General features: G+C 38.6%; 1 protein-coding gene across 4 annotated transcripts in view; it reads right to left on the bottom strand.

Moving 5' to 3' along the window:
* LOC122790313 (keratin, type I cytoskeletal 18-like) overlaps window positions 1–14,492 on the bottom strand; it is a 508,415-nt gene extending 493,923 nt beyond the window's left edge. For all 4 annotated transcript variants that reach the window (XM_044057831.1, XM_044057834.1, XM_044057833.1 and 1 more), the window contains exon 1: window positions 14,368–14,492. The gene's annotated coding sequence lies outside the window, so the exon portion shown is untranslated. The remainder of the gene's footprint in view (window positions 1–14,367) is intronic.
* Between the last annotated feature and the right edge of the window lie 4,952 nt (window positions 14,493–19,444).

Raw genomic sequence — 19,444 nt, 5'->3', positions numbered from 1 at the left:
ACAGCAAGTTTTATTTCTCTGCACAGCCTCTTGTAATTTATTGAGGAAATCATCTGTGTCCTTCAAAACAGTATCCCATGTCCATTAAAACTCTCTAACTCTTTCTCAACATACAAGGACATGGTCTTAGTCACCCATCCTTGCCATGATACTATGGGATGAAGTGGGGGATTACATATATCTTTATGAATTTTCGGCAGCTCACTTATAGAAGGAACAGTGGGATGTTCCGTGTGGAAAAAATCATACTGCTTTATATTAATCATTCTTTCCAACAACGTATCTTTAAGTCGTTCTTCTACTTTGTGTATGGCATTCTTTAATTTCATAGCTGAAACTTCTACATATGTTTTCCTATCTTGCAGCATTTCAGACATCTTCCCAGTATACCAGTTGGCTTCAAGCACAACTATCGCTCCTCCTTTGTCAGCTAGTTTCAATATGATAGATTCATTTCGCTGCGGAGAAAAAAGTGCTTGTCTTTCCTCATAGCTAACATTATGGAAGTGTTTTGTGTTTGATTCTTGCCTTATTTTTTCCATTTCATTACTACCCAGTCGAACAAATAGATCTACAGCTAGGTGGTTTATGGGCACAGAAGTACTAGGTCTCTTCAAAGCCTTAGTTCCAATGGTATCACGAGTACCATAAATATTCTTTAACATAACATTGCGGGCGAAACATTTCAAATCTATGACAAATTCACTTAGGTCTGACCTCAGGGAAGGAATAAAAGTAAGTCCTTTCTCTAACAGATTTTTTATCAGGAGGTAGGATGTATTTCAAGATGTTTACTACCAGAGATTTTTCAACTAACTCATGGTCTTTTTCATCTTCCGGTCCTGACTCTATTCCCATTGATTCTTGAAATATGGTTGTTTCAGAAAAAAACGGTAAATGATAATTAATGGTTATATGTGTGGCTCCTTGCTTCGGTATAGTGCCGTTTTGATTAACTTTACTGGTTCCTTCCATTGGTAAATCTGTTACATATATCTCCTCCCTTGTACTTCCTATAGGTTCTTGATCTCTTCTTCTTATTGTTGATTGCTCCATTTCATTTGTCTTAGTCTGTCGATTGGCTAAGCTTGAGCTTGTTCCTGTCTACTGTCCGAAAATCAATTCTTCTCTCTTCCCTAGGCCATTCGAAAATTCTGCCTTCTTTAAAATCTGCAACGTCCCTAGTTAATTTTTTTATTTTTTGGTCTTTAAGCTTGGTAGCAAATATGTTCATATTAAACTGTAGTGCTTCCAACTTGCGTATTTGATATGAACTCAAGCTTAATTTCTCCATCTCTTTTTGATTTTCCTCAATCGCTTTAACTATTTTCTCCTCCTCTGGCTTAAAATACTCAATTAACAGTTTCATGTAGCGAAAGCTAGTTACAAGATTTATGGCTTGCTACTTTGCCAATAAATCCGGATACTGATTTCCGTAACTTGGCATGCACTTCACCCTCATACCTCGAGGGATTACTTGGTTATGTAAACTGGCTTCTAATTGGAAGCGCTGCCATGTACGTACATACTTGTAAAATTAATACAATGGAAAGAGAACAGCAGCAAGATCATTGGTACGCTACAATGATACATGGCAGAAAAATACAATAAATTAGTTGGAAATACAGCAACAGTGCTCTGAAATATCTTACAAAAGTGCAAAAGACCCACAATTTAAAGTACTTATCTCTGCTAAGAGAGCACTGGACACAAGCCAAGTATTTGTGAGCTCAGTAGAAATAAGCCAATAGCTATGCAAACATGCCAAATTTATAGAGGCAGATAAAACTGACTAAACAAAGTAAATAGTCCTCTAATCAATTAAGCATTGTCAACTTAAAGCCTTCCTGTTTAATTCTCATCTCAGAAAAAACAGGCTACCTTCTATTGCCACTAGAGAGGCAGTCCCAGGCCTTCTTAATGTAAAACCACACTGCAGTTGCTCCAAAGTGATCTGTTATCTGTTAAACGTTGATAGTGAAGTGCTGGTGAGTGTATATATAATCTGAACCAATATTTCAAGTGCTAAGGTGGTATGGCTTTCACTATTTCTGTGTATTTCTGCATAAATATCCGTTTTGCACTGCAAAGTGCTCAAAGGTAGTTTCTGTTGTTTACCTGAATATGGGCTTATTCTAACACATGTAGTATTTGGATAAATGTGGTTATACTTTATTTTATGGGGTCCCTATTAGAAAGACGAAAAATCAAAATCTTGAATGGCTTAGATGTCGAAAATGGCGTTCTTTGTAATCGCTATTGTGAGATCATGGTATAGTAAAGATCAAAAAATTTGGCAATTCCTCACTGTAATACTATCTCGGAGTTGGAATATATATTTAGAAGGGGGTGTGAGGGGCACAGCCACCCACAATAGCGATTTTGATTACCTGCATTCCCGCTCATGTGAGCGTTTGAGATTTTGTCTATATAATATAGACCCTTTTTGAGTGTGTACTGCTTACAAGTGAAGGAAAATGTGGAAAGTAATGATCAATGTTGAAGACATGAAGGTTTGGCAGGAATGGGGAGAGAAAGGAAAATGTGTGTGTGCATTCCGCATAGCTAGTTTTAAGTTATTTAGACATAAACCATAAGGCAGTGGTTTGAAGGTCAGAGCTGAAGTTCTCTGACATCTGACAGTTATGTTGGTCTGAGCTGTCGTAGGGAAGGAGGTTTCTGCACAGAATGTCTTGAAGTTTATATATCTAGAAATAAGTCAGTTTGAGAGAGAGAGAGAGAATTTTTTTTCTCTTATTTAGAATGTACTTTTTTATTTAGGTATTATAAGGAAGGGCTAGTAATATTTAAAAAATGTATCTCATTGGATTCAGTTTCACACCATGACACATGATCTGGCTTGTGTCGTTAAATGAATGTTGTAATACAATGATCAGATGCTTTGGCTTAAATTGCTGAATGAATGCATTAATCAGTGACCACCAACATGGCAATGACTGATAAAAACTTTTAAGGACAAAAGAGGAACTGACTATATCTATTCAATAAATGGCAGCATTTTCTGTTTTTAGCTGCTGTTCATATATTATAAGTGTGATGGGTGAACAGGAGGAGGAGGAGGTGATGGAGAAGAAAAAAGACAGTATTTATAGCATCATATTAGCTTCAAAGGTAGGATGGTTCTTTTTGGAGGGGATTTGACTCTGCATGACCAAAAACAAAAATATGTATACATTATTGGATTCGGTATTACAATAAAATGCTTTGGTTTGTGCTGCTGCATGAATGTTGTAATGCAGTTGCCAAAAAACAAATTTAAGATTTGAAAAGAAATTAAAAAAAAAACAACTCTTACTGAAAAAATGACCGTTTCCAATTAAGGCTGCTTGACATACAGCAAATGCACAGTGGGTCAGCTGAAAGAAAACGTTTGCAGTGAATTGGGCTCAAAGACAAGATGACTAGTGCCAACTGTACAAGGTGTTTTAGTTTGCATGGCTAAAAAGAAAGCACAGTGGAGGCATTTTTATATTGTTGCAGGACTAAATGAATGCCATAATATAGTGATTGCCACCAAGCAAGCAGCCCCAAAAATAAATTTACACTTTGCCATACCCTGGATTGAAAGGCACAGGGCTTTTGTTGCTGGTATCTGTACTTCACTTAGCTGGAAAAGAAAAATTGCATTGCACTTGATTTTGTTTTACAATGGCACAGTTTGCTCTGATTTGTGTGGTTAGTGAGCTTTTATAGTACAGTGTTTGTATGATTTGGTATCTACTGGTAATTAATTAATTTATTTATACACATAATAGTACAGTCATCAGTGATCACCAAGACAGAAGTGACCACAAATAATTTTAAGAACAAATACGGATTTGAATAAGTCTTACTAAAATTTTATAGTGTTTACATACAAATTATGGATGGTATGGCAGAAAAAAAAAGATTTTCCAGGTCATTAGATTGAAAAGTAAGATAGTTATTGTCAGGGGATACTTCTTTGTGTGTTTGAAAGAAATGCTTTATAGTACAATGTACGCAATTTTCTTCTGTCAAATAATGTTATGGATTGCCTTAGAGTACTGTAATACAGTGACCAGATGCTGTAGTTTGTGCAGCTGAATTAATGTTATAATGTAATGATACTGCTTTCATGGTTTGGTCTGGTTTACACAGCTGAATGAATGACACAGTGATTACCAGTGCCAAGAATCCATTGGATTTCATTTTGTATTACTGCAGCATTTTCAGGTTTTTGTGGGTGAATGGATGCTAAAATATATTGACTATCAACACAGCTGTGGGCAACATTAACTTTAAGAACAAAACAGGTATTAAATATTTACTGAAATAAAAAAAAGTCTTTCCTTTTCTCTTATTTAGCTTTTGCTCACAAATGCTTTACAAGTGCTTGAAAATCACTGTGTCAAAGCTGGGGACTTGAGCACTTTGTAGACCGTGTAGGATGCTGCGCATGCTTGAACTGGAATATGGAGTTGGGCAAGGATCCATGAGGAGGGAAGGGAGTTTTAAGGTTAGAGAGTAATCAGGGAATTTAGGTGTAGGGCGGAGATTGGGTTTTAAGGGTTACAGAGCCATTGGGGACTTTAGGTTTAGACAGTGATTGCGGACTTAATGGTTAGGGAAGGGGAGTGATGGTTTAGTATAGGGTTAGGGAAGGGGAGTGATGGTTTAGTATAGGGTTAGGGAAGGAGAGTGATGGTTTAGTATAGGGTTAGGGAAGGGGAGTGATGGTTTAGTATAGGGTTAGGGAAGGGGAGTGATGGTTTAGTATAGGGTTAGGGAAGGAGTGATGGTTTAGTATAGGGTTAGGGAAGGAGAGTGATGGTTTAGTATAGGGTTAGGGAAGGGGAGTGATGGTTTAGTATAGGGTTAGGGAAGGGGAGTGATGGTTTAGTATAGGGTTAGGGAAGGGAGTGATGGTTTAGTATAGGGTTAGGAAGGGAGTGATGGTTTAGTATAGGGTTAGGGAAGGGAGTGATGGTTTAGTATAGGGTTAGGGAAGGGGAGTGATGGTTTAGTATAGGGTTAGGGAAGGGGAGTGATGGTTTAGTATAGGGTTAGGGAAGGGGAGTGATGGTTTAGTATAAGGGAGGGATGAGTCAGTTGGGATCTGGGTGTAAGTTTTAGAGTTTAGATTCTGGCAGGGCTGTGTAGTTTATAAAACAGGGTGGGAGGACTCTGTAGAAATGGGAGATCAGATTAGTGGGAGTTTGACCCCTTACTTTTTGAAGCAAATGGCAGCAAGCAGGCATGTTACAAGCTACTAGCACACAGGCACCTCTAGTAGGTTGCACATACAGGATGTGACAAATGAAGAAGTAAAATCCTGTGCACTAGATTTGATTTTATACTGCTATGTAAACACTACTTGCTTTAAATACTGTTCTGAGATGAAGGGCTTTGCTGCTATCCTTATCTGTTGCAAATCATATAAATCTTTTGTTTATTGCATATTCTTCTGCTGCTCTGCTACTTGGGAATTTTTACACTTCTACATGTATGCAAACCATTGCAAAAAGATATAACCACAGAGCATTCTGTTCTGAATTATGGTCAGGCACATTTATTTATTATACACTATTTCAAAAAGCTTCATTCCTAAATCAACAAAATAAAGTTTTTTCTATTGTGGATCGTGTTATACTGGTATTTTCAGTGTTGCTTCTCAATGTATCCGAAATACCAGAAATTTCTGTGCACAAAATTTAATTTTTTTTTTGAGAAATAATGAGCAAATTCAGGGGATGACATATTTTGAAATTTGCAGTACATATTGTCTCGATATTTTGTTCCAGAGTTTCCCTTTCTAATTACAGAATTCTAAAAGAATACTTTCAAATGCTTGTAGAAAATTGTATACATGACCATAGGTTTCATGCATTTTAGAAATATAGTACTCTAAAATAGTCAAAAGAAAAGTGAAAATTGTGGTTTATATCTGTACTCCTAGTATAATCTTTCAAGAGTATAATACATCAGATCAGAGCTCCAGAAAGCTTTAATTTATTTTCCTTGGTTAATAGGTAAATATTATGCTATCAGTCTGCTGACACTTATAAGTATGTCCAGTAATCAGCTTTCAGAATCAAACTCTATAGCTTGTATATGAGATGTGAAAATCTTAACTTATGTTATTCTAACCCTCTCCAAAAGCAAGTTAATCTGTCTGTATTTATGGTTTAGGGTCGTAGGTTTGTACTAGGCCATCTGTCTGCTGACCATTATAAGCCTAGCCAATAACAAAAAGTCAGAATCAAACCCTGTACCTTGTATTTGTGAAGTAAAGACATTAATTATACGAACTCCATATAACTATAATATATTTAATACAATTTATATAATTTTAACTAATGTTTGTCAGACTGCTAGATTTGAACCCCTACCAATCCACATCACCATTCCTCAGATCTCTTCAGAAAGAAAGTCATTTTGTTTGCTTTCCGTTTCATCTCTTTAGGATACTGTAAAAATATCCATTTAGTTTAGAATACTGTTTTGGCAAGCACTTATTTGATGTGACATACCCTAGATGCTTGTAGTCCATTTCCCCATAATATTTGATATGTTGATTACCATAGTAGATCTTCAAATATGCTTATTTTTGCCTCATGTAAATGAAGAAACTGAATGGTATTATCTTATTATTAGTTTCTTTATTCTACCCATTTTTTAACTTTCTTTTGCTGACTTTGACACCTTGATTAGCTCTCTCCATTATGGGATATTTTATTTGTATATTGATGATCATCTCTGGGCTTTGTTCCTTCTTGTATGACAGCTTGGTGGCCTGTCTTCATCCATCTTTTGACCCAAATTCTTTTTTAAATGTAAAAGGGCATATTAAGCTATTAATTGGAAGTGGAGATCACTTTTCCTGAACAGTACTGCTGTCATATTGTAAATGAACGTAACACTCTGGGTGGTTCACCAGTTTGGCATGATGCAAACCCAGTTCTTCTGTAACACTTAAGCATAAAAGCTGCTGTCTATATTGGGACTGGAGGTGCAACCATAACCAATTTCCCACCCTCCTTATACCACTAAGTATTGGGTAGGGGTTCATTTATCGTAATATCATTAATGTATGTAGGCCTAGCCCTCTCAGTGCTGAGATATTGACAGCTACCATCATTCTAGTGAGGTGTGCCTTTTTTCATAAGCATTTCTGTTTTACATATGACAGTGTTTCACATATTAAACTATATAACTAAAGTTTTAAAAACGTGAAAAACAAGGAATGGCAAATGCAGTGTTTTTGTGTGTGTGTGTGTGTGTGTGTGGGGGGGGGGGCAAGTACCATGATCTCAGTGCAATTAGTTTGACTTTTAAAACATTGCCAATATGGTCTTTATCAATTTTTTTAAATATCAGACTTCATATGGTTAAGTAAACTACAACTGTGGAATATTAGCATGAATGGCTAAGGCCAATGGAACACCAAATGGTGTAGGTTAATGCAAGCACCAAAAAGAAAACTGGCTAGACTTAAAAATGGTCATCATGGGCAGCTAACCTAGTATTGCCCTGGGTGCAAAGTGTTGTTAGAGATGGAGTTATTGCAGGAGATTGTTTTTTTTATTTATTTTTTATTTTTTTGCTCTTCTATGGAAGTGCTAGCTGGGGCATGAATGTAATAACTTTAAAAACAATGTAGCCATTGGGTTACTACATTGAACTTTTTTTTTGGTCTTCAGTGGACGAGCTAGATAGGGGTGTGTGGATATATCTGTAATAATCTGATTACTAGAATGTAGTGAGCTGGTTATTACTCAATCCGCGGTGGTGCAGCAGTAGCGTTGTTACCTCACAGCAAGAGGTTCTCCCGTTAGATTCTCGGCTGGAGTGCAGGCAGTGCCTTCTGTGTGGAGTCTGCATTTCCTCCCAGCGGTTGGGTGGGTGTTCAAAAGACATGCGTAAATGGGCGTGCCTTCGTTGAAGGTTGGACATTGAGTTGTCACCTCGGCGTTTGTGAAAATCTACTGCCAATCATTAGCGGACCGGAGTTCCGCTGTGGTGACCCCTAACAGGGAAAAGCCAAAAGACGAGAGAGAGTGAGCTGGTTATTACAAGGAAGGTTTCTTTTTTGTTTTTTTTTTCTCTTTAGTTGAAGAGCTACCTGGGGTGGGGTGCTGGCTTGTGGTATGGGCACAGGGTACTGATTGAGCCAGCTAAACCTCTGCTTACCTATGACTCTACATGTATAGTGAGCTCATGACGATTCTTGTTCTCTCCTCATGCAATTTCGCATAGAATGGGCTTGAACTTTCAAGAGACCTGTATCTCCTGAGACACTCAACCTCCAGTGAACAAGGCAACACCTACTCCTTTTTCACTCACACATAATGAAGGCCTAAGCCCATAAGGCTCACTAAGTTTGCTTCCACACAGGAAATATTTTATTCATAGGTGACTGTATAGTTAGGCATACATATTCCACATTCACCAGACTGGATCAGAATAGGATGACTGTAAGTTGTCTGGTGTCAGGATTTATGCTTTCATAAGGGCCATAAGGTCTCTTAAACAAGACAAATATTATTAAGATCAAAAATGGTGGCCTGTGTGGGAGTGAATGACTTCATGTTCTCCCACTTTATATGTTATAAGTGATATGCCTCTTTGGAAAGATAGGGTAATAAAAGACCTGACTACTTATATGGACAACTATCTCTTATTTAGTCATGTTTCCATCATAACTGAAAATAAAAACATTTATTTGGCCCAGGTAATTTTCAAGGGTATATTTTCAACATGAAAAGAAGTCATTTTAGCACTCTACTCATAGCTTACCATTTTCAAATACAATGCTTCCTCGGTATGCATGTTTCCAAGCATCTCTCTGAACTGGAATGGCATTAGCCATTTTTGACAAAGGAAAATTAAAGGCATTAAGTCCTTCAACTATCCAGACAAAGTAGCACAACTCTCCTACTCAACAGCCTACTTTTTCTCAAAGTTGATCTGCGTCTTGCTTTTCCAATCATGAATGACCCAGTCTTATTTGATTTCCTATTTCTTTGTAAAACAAGTAAGCCAAAAACACCCAGACTTGGGATTTAAATCTATACCAACAACTAAAGAAGACTGTCTGGATGTATAGGTTCTTAACTCAATCTATCTCCAGCCTATGGGATAAGGTACCACTACAGGTCAAGCAAAGTGATACTTTGTTTACCATTATGGCCAGCCTTGATCTTTGATCTTTAGATGGGTAGACACAAGTTTTATACCAGGATTGGGGTGGGATGGGGAGTGGAGGGATGGTAGAGTTGTTATAATAGTTAAGGTCTTTACCTCACAGGTACAAGGTGCAGAGTTTAATTATGACCTCTAGTTATTGGCTAGGCTTGTAATGGTCTATAGAGTGATTGTCCAGTATTTACTGATGAACCTGTGTGCCCCTGCACAATTTGGGAAATAAGTGCTTAAATGCTTGTAAAGGGTCACTTGCCTAGTATTGTTCCAATGTTCTTGCGCAACCACCCTAAAATAAACATTTTACTTCCATCCGAATTTGTTCTATCAATACTTCAGGCTTGCTCCTGAACACATATTACTGATGACATGGCTGCCATGCTGTTTGCCATAACCCTTGATATAGAGATAAACTGGAAGCAAAGCTCTCTCTTGCCAAGATTGTGCTGGACAGTCAAGAGGAGAAGGTTAACACCTGCACTACACATCAAGCAACACATAGCCCTTCAAAACTCACGGCACCAACATCCACACATAGTAACACTAAACCACTTATGTTGAGGCCCTTAACGTTAACCTGCCCAAGCAACAAAGACCTTTGAAGCTGAAACGCAAACAAACACCAATCACAACCAAAGTGACACATAGCTCAAAACACCAGTGTGCCACCAAACAGCAGCCCCTAAGGCAAGACAATGTACCCAACACTTTAGTCATAGGTGACTCTATAGTCAGGCACACTGATGTCCCACTCACCAGGCTGAACAAGGAGAAAAATACTGTCAGCTGCCTGGTTGGGTGCCAGGATCTACCACATAACGCATGCACTCAAGTCGCTCCACAACAAATACGAATACGACTCTGTCATTGTCCGTGTTGGAGTGAATGACATGAGACGTACCTCCCTGGACTACATGAAAAGAGACATGGAAGAGCTCTCGGATCATGTGGCCTAGGCAGGTATCCTACCTTCATCCAGAATGATACCACAGTATAAGGACAAAATGATTGACTTCAACAATTGGCTAGATTTCTGGTGTCATTCAAAGGGGATCCAATATCTGTCTGCCTGGGACAACATGATTGACAAACCATGATGTTTTGCCAGAGATGGTCTGCACCTGTTACCCCTGGGATTCAGGTTACTGGCTAAGACTCTTGCCACCCCTATAGTGCCTTTTTTAGGTAAGGATCAAAGGACAAAACCACCACCATAACAGATATAAGCATGCAAAATCTGAAGGTAATGCTGTTCAATGCTAGAAGTCTAAACCTGAAAATCCACTCTTGAGGCACTCCAAAAATGGAGAACATTGATATATGTGCAGTAACTGAGACCTGGTTCAAGGCTCCAGAGAGCACCCCTGCAATACCAGGCTACAACTCTTAGCACACTTTTCGGCCACCAAACCAGGACCGAAGCACTAAAGGCGGAGGAGTGTCCATATTCACCAAAGATATTCACACCTCCAGACTAGTTTCCCAACACAGTGCATCTGAAATTCTACAGGTGCAACTAACACTAGGCAAGACTGCAATCCAAACTGTAGCTTGCTACAGATCCCCCACCATGCCCCAAGAGTCTCACTACACCTTCCTAAACATACTAGATAATAAGATACAACCAAACACCCTAATACTAGGTGATTTTGACTACCTTGCCATTAATTGGGAAAACTACTCTGGTACCAACACCTTTGCCCAACGGTTCTTGGAATTCATAAATTTCAATGCCCTGGACCAACTAATCCATAGTCCCACCAGGGGCTCAAATATCCTAGACCTGGTCATTACCAACATGGGAGATCGATGCTCCACTCCAGCGGTCACCTCCTCATTGGTCAGGTCTGACAATAAGCTAATCACCCATGACATCCACATCCCCCCACCCACCCCCCAGTAGGGAAACCTCCATAAAAAAACTTCTCCAAAGCCAACTTCATGCTACTCAAGTCAGAAGTGACAAACTTCATGACACCCATACAGATGGGAATGGGAAGTTCGACAGCTGAATCCTACTAAGGCACTGTACGAGCATATCCACTCATGCATGAATCTTTCCATTCCAAACGGAACCAAGACGGTCTCCTCCAAAAAAAAAGGAATCCAATCTGGTGGTCCCCTGCTATAAACAAACTATACAACAGAAGGAAGAAACTGTTGCGGAAAAGAGGAAAATCCCAGTGTGCAAAAAACTCCCTTACCAGCCTCAGTAAGAAGCTGAGATCCCTCATAAAATCCTCCAAAGCTAGTTACGAAAATAAAATTGCCAAAGATTCCAAGGACAACCACAAGGCATTCTATAGTTATGTCAAGAATCTAAATGGCAATGCTCAGATCTGCTCTGAGCTACAACAGAATGGCATTAAATATACTGATCCCAAGGATATTGCCAATATCATGGCAAATCGATTCAGTGCCAACTTCACCCCCCTCTCACCCCCTAAAGGGTCCATCTCAATACCAAAAGATTGCCAAATTCCGGTACTCATGGCCACACAAGTAAAAAAATGCACTCTCCAAAGCTAAAAATACAGCATCCATGGGACCTAATGTCATCCTGGGCTGTGTACTACATGAACTACAAAATGAACTGGCACCTCACCTAAGTGTCATGTTTAATCATAGCCGCACCTCAAGCTTCATGCCCAATGAGTGGAGCACAGCTACAGTTATCCCACTCCACAAGGGGGATCCACCTTGGATCCCAGGAACTATCATCCCATCAGTCTGATGAGCCTGATCTGCAAAGCCATGGAACACATTATCATGGAACTTATAAACAAAGACATTGGCAACCTTCAAACACTGGACCCCACCCAGTTTGGTTTCATAAAGGACCGATCTTGTCTCCTCAACCTGATTGACTTCTTCGAATCAGTCTCCAGAGCCGTGGACAAGGGTAAGGCGGTCCACACAGCCTATCTGGACCTCATCAAGGCCTTCAACACCATCCCCCACTCTGGAATCATAGACAAACTTACTAAGCTGGGCATTATTCCCTACATCACTTGATGGATTGCCACCTGGCAATCCATTACTTGATGGATTGCCAAATGGCTTACTGACAGAACCCACACTGTAAAAGTAGCCAACTCAAAATCCAGCTCCAGACAAGTGACAAGCGGAGTACCTCGGGGTTCAGTCCTGGGACCGATCTTGTTTGGCATCTACTTCTCTGAAGTACAGGCCAGCACTAAGGGACTCTGGCTAACAAAGTTCGCAGATGACTGCAAACTGGGAGCCATTATTGAATCCCCAAATTGTGGATATTCTATAAAAGGGCCTTACAGAAACAGATGCTTGGTGCCAGAGCCATGGGCTCAAGCTTAATGCCAAGAAATGTATGGTTATCCCATTTGGGAAAAACCATGTACCCATGAATTACCACATAAGTGGCAGTACACTAAACACCGAAAATGTGATAAGGGACTTAGGGACACAGGTGGACAGTGGTCTCACATTCGATAACCACATAGCCATAACAGTTAGGAAATCTGTCTATGTGGCACACCTCATCACTAAGGGCTTTTCATCCAGAAAAAAGGAGGTCATTGTCCCACTGTACTCATCCCTCATTAGAAACATTATAGAGTACAACTCCCCATTTGGTATGTATCTCACAAGACATCTGCAACAACTGGAAAGGCCACAGAAATATCTCACTAAATCACCGGCCTAAAGCAGATGCCCTATGCTGACCATCTAAAAAAACTCCAGCTATACTCTGTCGCATATCGCCTACTCAAAGGTGATCTCTGCTTAACGTACAAGGCCATGTCAAACCCAGTGCTGTTGGACATGCTACACTTAAAGAAATCCCAATCCCTCAGAGCTACATGCTCCAGGGATCTAAACCTGGTCATCACAATGAACAAAACATGCTGGAGGGATAGGTTCCTGACCTAGAGACTCATCATACCCTGGAATAGACTGCCCATGCATGTCAAGCTGAGTGCCTCTTTGGCCCTCTTCAAAAGAAACCTTGACGATTGGATGGGAGATAGGAAAGTCACCCCGGGGATCACGTCAGTCAACCTGCTAGACAGGGGACCAGGGAAGTAAATATTCTAGCAAAAAATAGCCAGGGAATTGATATGGCTAGGCTTGTATAGGCCCTAGGGCCAATAGCCTAGTAGCAACCTATGAACCTATTATCTTTCACTCAGTCTGTACATGCATTATACCCTCAGAGTGGTCAAACCTCCTGTAAAATGTTTAGGACCCATTCTCTGCATTATCTTAATCATTTAATGGTGTTAATAAGCATATTACAGTTAAGAAAAATAATACATTTAATTCAGTTATGTGTAAGTTAAGCTTAAGCATCTATACTGACACCTGACACTTAAAATAGATGCAAACAGCACAGAAGATGAAACTATTACCACTGAGTTTGTCTGGATAATTCAATATGCTATTACATTATTATATTAGGCAGGTAGCTGCTGATGCTATAAATATAAAGAAACACAGCACATTGGAAATAGTAAAAATGAAATTAAATTGGGTTATTCGGTCATTATTCCTATTGTCTGGTGCATTCTTAGTGAGTAGTCTCTCTCTCTCACTCTTTATATATATATATATATATATATATATATATATATATATATATATATATATTTATCTGAAGATAGCTAAACTACTCTGTACACTATTTGCAAATCAATTTACATTCTTCCTCTTTCTTTAGGTTTTATTGAAGTTACAGCTTCTATGACTAAGACTAAGACTGTGTACTCCACAGTCTGTACGAGGTTGTACTGCTACTGTGAATTATGGAGCAAAATATCATTCCGAAGCAGGACTGACTGTCACTGACTGACAGAAATGAAAGCCAGAACAGAAAAGTTTTTGAAATTTCATCTCCCTCCCCCGTTGCTTCCTTTTTAGCCACAAGTCTCATGGTTCATTATCTGTGGATGGGAGAGGGGTGTGGTGGACAAATAATAATATAAGAAGGGAGGGATAGCAATAAAAAGGAAACGGGAAGGAAACAATGAGAATGTACTTCGGAAAAGTTATAGAATAATAGTAGCCATAACCACAAGGTAACTCAGCTGAACCACCACGTATCTCAAACTGAAAAAGAAATTGACATATATTAAAAGACAGTTCCACAGCATGCCTGGACCTTTAGGCATAAAACAATACCACAAATCATGTTATTCTTCAGCTTACCCTTTTCCTTTGAGAAGAATGAATGTTGGCATCATTAATTGGAATGATTGCTTGTAAGAAGTCAAGTTCAGTGAACAGTGTGTGTCCCTTTTGCATGCAGAAAACTTGTATCATCAGAGGGAGGTATGCCTATATTTGTAACAATCACTTGCTTTCTTTACAAGGAAGTGAACCACCTGTAGGCAGCTGATCAGCTGGCGTTATCCTCTACTGCCCAAACCAGATTAATGTTGCTTTATAAAACCACAAGTAACAAAAGGCTTTTAACAGCAAGTCTTTGTGTCATGAATAGAAAATAAATAACAGCTCTTGCTTATGTTGCTGCAGATTTCTGTGGTAACTATGAAAACAGTATGCAGCATAATCAGCAGAGGATGTGTAACTGTGTAAGCATGTTTCTATTGTGTAAAATGTGACCAACCTGCTGTTAGCATGCCTGAGGCTGGCATCAGAAGCAGGGACAATTACATAGGCAATATAGGCACTTAAGTCACTCAGCTTTGTATTCTGTTAGCGTAATATATTATACTCTTTCTCTGAGTACATGGGAATTTCATCATTTGGCATCAAAATCATTTGGTAGCTTCACCTTAGTGGAGGTGCTTAACAACACAGGGATGTGGGTTTGAATCCCTTTCTCTGTTCATATTCATTGCATGTACATGTTATCATAATACATGCTATGAATGGAAAGGGTAGAATGCAGCAAAGTATTTCTGAAGTGTTTCATTAAGCTGCAAACGTCTAAACCTCACTTTATGCTTGTAAGAGTACTAAGGACTATGCAACTAAAATGGTCTAGTTTTAAATAACTGTATTTTTACCTTTTTATGATAAAAAAATAAAATAAGAGAAGAGCCTTGGTCAGCAGGTAATGTCCATATAGTCCGTTCATTTCGTTTTTGTTTTCAAACCTCAAATCCAGTGAGCCTATAGCTGCCCAACTCCATGATGACCCTTAGTTTTGATGGCGATTCTTCACAAGGATAAGGGTTATGGTTTTTAAGTTTGTACTTCTATTTCCCACCTGATGATGATAACAATAATTTAATAACTTTAGGGAACTGTTCTTGTAATACCTAAAAGGATAACAAAAAATATACTACTCTAGACAACTCAAATGAACATCTTTTCTAGTATGTGAATACCCACTCATGTATATTATTCCAGTCTTCTATGTATGCCTCACTGCCTCTGTTATCGCTCTTTATATCATCCTTTCACTCCTGTCTTCTCCATCTTCTTTTTCATGTACTCTCTCCCCAAGTGATATAAACATCTAACTCTATTCTTTAGTAGTCAATAAAAATGTTTTAGTTATTACTGTATATATATTGACCAAATTCATAAAAGGTGCTGCAAGGCATTCATGAGGTGTACACCTTGCTGAATTTTTTTGGAATTCAGAATAAGCCATACAGCAGTATTTTTGCATAAAGACTTAGAGGCATGTATTAATTAGTCATGTGGTCTTCCCTGGAACTGCCAGAGATAAGGTATTTATGTAGCTGAATGATTTGGAGAAAAGCATGAATTAGCATGGCTGATCCTGGCTGTTCATGGCAATGAACACGGCCAAAAGGCAGTGTTCGTCTATTGTGGTAGAGGTAAGTGCTAGAGATTTTAGTGGTTAAGTAGTGTTATTGTGTGTGTCTGTGTGTATGTGTGCATGCATGTGAGTCAGTGAAGTGTGTATCTGCCTGGGGGTTAGTAGTAGGGAAGTTATGTGGTAGGTAGGGGTGTGTGTGTGTGTGTGTGTGTGTGTGTGTGTGTGTATATATATATATATATATATATATATATAGGTGAATGGATGAGTGTGTCTGTGAGTGCAGTCTAGTGAGATAGGAGTTATTTTTTGTGTGTATATATCAATGGGTGGGTGGGTTGGAGTGGTTGTCACATGTCCACATACCCCTAGACTATTGAGCATGACATATAACACTGGGTCAAGGGGAGGCAGTAATCACCAGGGATAGTTCTTAAGCTACACCCCTTAATGGTCAGGGGAACAGTAAACACCAGGGATTACTGTGCATAATGCTCTGCAAGACACTTAAAGATAATGTGGGATGGGAGCAGGTAACACTAAACACCAAAGGATAACTGTGTAGCTTGTACTTATCAGCACTTAAAACTTGATGCTGACCAAGGGTGGGGGATCCAATAGCCACCAGGATAACTCTGCAGAGGTGGCTCTGTGAGGAAGACTAAACACCATGGAAACTCTCTTACATTTTGTGCCTTTACAGCACTTAAACATATTGAGGCTGGTGGAACCCCTAAACACTAGACAGAACTTGGAAGAAGTGGGGCAGGGAGTAACACTAGATACCAGGATGAACTCTCTTACCTGTTGTGCCCTAATGGCATGTAAACATAATGGTAATAGAGGGTAACCACCAGGCACAAGGGGGGCATATTGAAAAAAATATAAAATGTGGTGTGGGGAATGACTAGACACCAGTGATACTACAAACAGCATGCCTTAAAAGGCATTAAAGGGAATTCCAGCCCTATACCCCCACAACTCCTACAGAAGATATTAATCCTCTGCACTGCCAATATCCAGTAGGTATGTCATGTATGAAATTAAGAACTGAGAGGAAAAAAAAACAAAAATTCAAGTACTCTCGACATTTCTCCCTGGACCTCCACTGAAAATCGACTTGTAATCCAGTTGGACTCTCCAGGGTCAACAAATGTAAAATAAAATAAATAAATAAAAAAACTCAGCATTAACCCACTATGGTAACTGCTAGGTTAGTGCAGCAATTTTTTTAAAGCACATATCGAGGATCTCTAGTATTATACAATGCATGCAACAGGGAGAGAGACAGTGAATGTTAAACATAAGTCTCAACCTCTTAGCACAAGACATCAGGACAAAAGCCAAAATTAATGATTGGAGAAAATCATGGAGGCATTTTAAGTCTTTCTCCCACAAGCTTAGGCACTAGACTGACATCTTTTGCTTTAGGATACATTTTCTGAAGGATATGAAGTTTGAAATTCGAATGTCTGGCATTAAGGACTAACAGCAATCATTCATGAATTACCGTGGCAGAGAAAACAAGAGACAAAGTGGGTGTTCTGACAACAGGGAGAAGAGTGGTGTGCATCTGTGTGTGTGTTGTTATATGTATGTGTGTGGGTCAGTGAAAGGGAAGGTGCCTGTGCTAACACAATGCAGCCACTGACACTCAACAACCACAGGAAAGTGCTTATCTGCACCCATTATAGTTAATGGTGATTCAGAGACATGCAAATTAGAATATCATAAGGTCTTTTTCATTCTGGCTAATATATCTGTGAATAAAAAATATTCACATGATGAAAATACGATCTTTTTAAAACAACCCTTCACGAGAGGTGGATTTGTTTTTGAATCCCCTGACTTTTGTATAATGTTTACAACCATGCAGCAGTGATGCAACTGAAAACTAACAATTGTACCTACATATACATGTGAATCAGAATACTTTTGTCTCCTTAGGATATTGCAGACAAATTTAACAAACCACTTTTCCAACATAGTTTCTAGTATGTTAGCTTATGGGAATATATGAGAGCTGGTGTATTACTTCTGATAGTTTCTGTCTGTGATATCCTTAGTAACGCAAGGAAAACCCTTATGAAAATTAAAAGTACTACACCAATGGACACAGGCAGAATACTTTCTGGAATGATTAAAACCACTAAAGCTGATAAGGCCCCCTGATGATATCTTATTTTCAACAATTTGCTTAGAACCAAGGCAATTCCTTTTGTATAGAGATAATCCTCTAGAATTCCTATCCTTAACAAAAGTTAAGCATCTAATGTGAAAAACTATTGACCTATGAGCATTGCTTCAGCTTTTGGAGCAAGCTTTGAAAGATGTTTAAGTTTATACTGATGGTAACCTCATTTCTAATGTAATAGAGCTACATCTGCATGGATTTCTTCATGGTAGATCTTTGTTTATGAATTTAGTTGACTTCTATGATCAGGTAACTTGGCTTATGATAGTGGTTTAGCTTGTGGCATAGTATTTCTTGATCTAGCTAAGGTCTTTGATACAGTGCCCTTTATGTATTACATAAAGCAATGTCTATCTGTGTCATAAATCCATATGTTATTAACTGGATCATGAACCGTTTTTTTAGATAAAAGTTCGATCAAAGTTATTTAAGGTTTTCCATCAAATTCAGCCATTGTTCTCTGTGGTCTACCACAGGGTTTAGTGTTTGGCCCTTTGTTGTTTAATATCCTGTTTTCTACATTCCTACATGCAATTCCTGCTGGAGTAATACAGCTGCAGACAACTGCAAAATAACATTTACCATCATCAGTAGCAAAGACTTTGATGAAATTAATGTCTATCTGTCTTAATCTCAAACTGGGTGCCTGAATCTGGAATCTCAGTCTGGGTAAATGTAACACATTTTTTTACAATCCTAGAAATAAGTAACCAATTTCTCTGCAAGGTGTTGTCCCTGAAGAAACTACTTCTTGCAAGGACCTCAGAACTAATATTACAAATAACTTTTTGTTCATAAATCATGTGGCTGTCACTGTGAGCAGGGCTTTAAGTTTAACTGGTTGCATTTTGAAAAATATATCCATGAGAGATGAGAACTGCCTGAGAGTCATGTTTGCGATATGTATCCAATTGGTTCTTGAAAATAGCAGTTGATTTTTTATTTATAACTTGGGTTAGTTAGATCAATTACAGATGGTTCAAAGGAAAATTGCAAAATGAATAGCATTCATTTCTAACCTACATTATGAGGAAAGGTGTCAGAATTTAAACCTATACTCTTTATACTGCCCATTGTGTCTGAGACAAATCAACATTAGCGTATAAAATATTCCATTCTAAAGAACTGAGAGTTTTAAGTTTGCAGATTTATGACGGTGATAAAACCTTCGGACATTCTAACAAAAAATTGTGTAAGTAATATCACTCCCTACTTTTAAAATGTTTGGAACAAAGTTCCTTTTCCTTATGTCCTTTATCTGACTATAACGTCTTTCAAAATCAATCTGGACTAAAAGTGTTTAACTCAAATTTTATGGAGTCAGTGTTCTTTGG

Source organism: Protopterus annectens, chromosome 16.part0 (genome assembly GCF_019279795.1).
Source record: "Protopterus annectens isolate FY-2018-M chromosome 16.part0, PAN1.0, whole genome shotgun sequence".
NCBI classification, from domain to species: domain Eukaryota; kingdom Metazoa; phylum Chordata; order Ceratodontiformes; family Protopteridae; genus Protopterus; species Protopterus annectens.
Note: the sequence above shows the minus strand (reverse complement) of the source record. Positions and strands in the feature narration are given on the sequence as shown.